Source organism: Oscarella lobularis, chromosome 2 (genome assembly GCF_947507565.1).
Source record: "Oscarella lobularis chromosome 2, ooOscLobu1.1, whole genome shotgun sequence".
NCBI lineage: Eukaryota > Metazoa > Porifera > Homoscleromorpha > Homosclerophorida > Oscarellidae > Oscarella > Oscarella lobularis.
Window position 1 is genome coordinate 1,657,836 of NC_089176.1, and position 3,504 is coordinate 1,661,339.

Consider the following 3,504-nt stretch of genomic DNA (forward strand, 5'->3'; position numbering starts at 1 on the left):
CTGTACTATAAACCGACCTAGGCTCGCAACGATGTCAGAAAACTCACTTATCCATGTTCTTGAAGCGAATGATTCCGAACAAATCGTCTTTCAATCCAACGGACGCTACGTCAATGCCAAAAGAGACGTCAGGAAAATCCTGGAAATGGCAGGAAGCAAATTCTTCTCGGAATTCAGCGCCAAACTCGTCGAAGAAATGTCGAAGTGCTTCTTCCAGCGAAGAGGTGGTCCTTCAGCTGGAATAGATCGGAACGCGTGATAAGCGCTAGACGACAGCATTTTGATGTGCAGCGCCCAACGCACAATAACTGGGTGCCAGCGCATCCCGGTTGCCGACTTGGTCTTATACGCTTTCACCTGCTCTTCCCAGAATAATCGCTGGAACGTGCCTCGTAGAAAAGTAGCTGTCGCGCTGTCAGCGCTGCTGTTTACAATGTCTTGGATATCTTTCTCCAAGTCAGGCTGCAACTGTATTCCGTCGCGTCGATTTAGAGACTGAATTTTCTTTTTCATTTTTGCCACTTGGCGAACGGCTTCCTTTTGTCTAGCAGCTAACGTGGATAACTTGCGAGATCGCTGTGGAGTGGTTAGCTTAGAGTTATTAGTGAACTTGCTTCTCTTTGTTCCTTAGCAAATCTGGAATAACAGTAGCGCAGCCGAGCTCGTTCAGTGCGACATTGTGCACAGCAGCGACTTTTGCCGTTTGCAATAAGAAAAGAACGAGCTGTTGAGCGAATAGTGGTGTAACAGATGGAATCGTTAACAATGAAAGGCGAAAAACGGTCGAAATACGATGTCGTCGCTCCACAATCATTTTCTAGATAATTCTTCTTGGCCGTGGACATATCAATCATGCACTGTCGAGGGAATCCTTCACAAATTCGCTTTGATTCCAGCTGCTTCAAAAACATATAGAGACTTGACATATCGACATTTGAGGGGCTGATGACAGCACGACCTGTCAGAGCGGAGCACTCGGCAATATTGACCTTTCGCCCTCTGATGTGTAGGTCAGTTGCTCCATTTTCAGTCATGACAAAACTGTGAGTGATGACTGTCGGGGGCAATTCAAGGTCCTCTACTGGAGGCGCAATTTCGTCAACGTTTGTGACAGCGACCCTTGATAAATATAGATGTGTTACGCGCTGTAATGAGCGGAAAGGCGATTCTACCAATGAGAAACTACAGTCAAGCGCTTCGAACTCAAATTAACAAGGGCATACATTCTCATTTGTGCCAACCGCATGATTATTACGAGGTGCGCCATCTGGGCTATTAGGCACATTTTGAGGGACGGTCCCCGCTTCTGCACTACATGGACTTTACTCTGCTTTGCTCTGAGCTTGGCCTTTTTACCATGATGTCAATCGATAGCGGTATATACGTATGTATATAAGTGCATCTACACGTTGATATCATAGTACATACACATACATACATACATACATATCTAGTTAGTTGCTCGGACGGCGTTGAATGAAGCTCACATGACTGTATTCAGCGATGATCGATTCTCTTACCTTTTATTAGGATCGATTGTTGAAGTACTCACCGACGCCGGAACAGAATTCAGCCGCTTGTTCTCTTAGGATTCGCTTATGGTATCTGCCTTTGCATCGTTCCCAGAAGTCCTCACTCTCGATGCTACGTACAAGCTAAATAATTTCAGAATGCCCCTTTACGATTTTCTCGCCGTTGTCTTGATGGTGATGGCCAGAGCGAAGTTGTCGCCAGCTGCGTCACGTTCAATGAAACACGAGCAGGCCTGAAAAAATCGTGGATAGTTTCCAGAAAAACAATCCCTATTTGGTCGATACGGGTGTCTTGATCACGGCGTGTTTTGACGACCAGAAAGTTCCGCTGCAGATTGCTGTCTGAAGTGAGGTCCAGGCGTTCGAGGGTATGCCCCGGCTTGCATGCGGAATTGCTGGTCGTACGCTCTCCAGCCCGTTCCCCCGCACCACTGCGCCTCCCGCACAAGCACCCGCAGGTATGCAATCAGCTCTGTGGAGCGATCTGGTTGGTGCGAGAGCGCACAACCGCCGAAAAGGCGGCATATGCCTGAACGCAAGTATAGACGTCAGACGCCGTATCGGCGAGCGCACTGATTGCCACCCCGCCGCCATATCTCTCTCGCCGTCCCGGCGCATCAGCTCCATATTGTCCGGGAGCAACTCCGAGAAATCAATATATTCTCCGCTCAGAATTTTGTCAACCGCCCTGCCCGGCACCAGTGGTCTCGAGAGCCTCTCCCATAAAAAGGGGCTGAGCGAGCCTTTTTGGCCGGCGCAGCCATATCCATCCATCCGGGAAGTGGCGTCCACGACGGAAGCGTCCATTGCGTCGACGCCGTTCCGCTCCCTGGTGCATCGTGAAAAGCGAGTCGATATAGCTCTAAATTGATGCAGAAATTGCTGCCTTTACCTATAAATAAACAATTTTGCAGCCCGGTTCCTATTGGGGCCCCATTTTTGTCTAAAAACGAATCGCTGGTATTGTACTATATATCAGTTGAAGTAGCTCTTATTTAATGTAGAAAATGCGGCCTTTAGGTACCTTTAAATAAATGAAATTTTTGCAGCCTGGCTTTAAGTATAAAACTAATGGCAGGTTATAGCTTCGGTTTAACCGTCGTTAACGACGAAGGAACACGCGCGCGCCTGGGGCTCGCCGAGCCTCATTGGTCGCTGGTGAGTGTTGCCACTTAGCTCGTGATTGGTTAATGGTCTCCTCGATTTCATTCATCGCTTATCGCTTGCTCTCTCCATCGCCCGCTCGCTCGTTTCTCTTCGGTTCTCTCGTTCATCATGTCATCCGACGATGTTCAAGACGGAGACTCTGTTCGCGCAGCGGTGACGGATCTGCAGAGCGACGTGACGGCCATTCCTGCAGGATATGTTAACAGACATTCTCGCACGGATTTCGGCTCCATCGGCGTCGATCAAATCCGCCTCGTCGGATAAGAGTAAGTTGCCCAAGTTGGTTTTTTGTTTGGCGCGCTGGCGAGGTCTTGGGCGTGTGCGCACTGCCCGGCTTTTCTTTTATGCCCGCTGGCTTGGCATTGGTGCGCGTTAGCTGTTCGAAGCGTCACGTAGGGCGTTGCGAGCAGTTGACTATCGCGGCTTTCGTTGTTTTGTTGCGCTGGTCCGCTCTGTCTTTGCCGCCGATCGCTGGTCGGGTCGCGGTTGCACGCCCGTGCCCCTCCCCCGTGTTGGCACGCGCTGTTATTGATTTTATTTATTTTTTTTATTTTCTTGTTTCGCTTGCGCTGCCTTTTTTCCCTGTTGCGGCGCTCGCTTGCGCGGCCCCGCAGCTGGGCTGGCTGTTCGGTTCGGCCCTCGAGTCGCAAGAGGCTTTCTCTTCGGGGTCGCGTTGGGTTCTTCTGCTGTAGTGGCCTGCGGTCGCGAGCTCTTCTTTGCGGCCGCTGTGTGCGATCGTTTTTGTTTCGGCTTAGCCTGCGCTGTTGTTTTCTTTTCAGAGGCTCTTGCGCCGCCGTTGGACTTG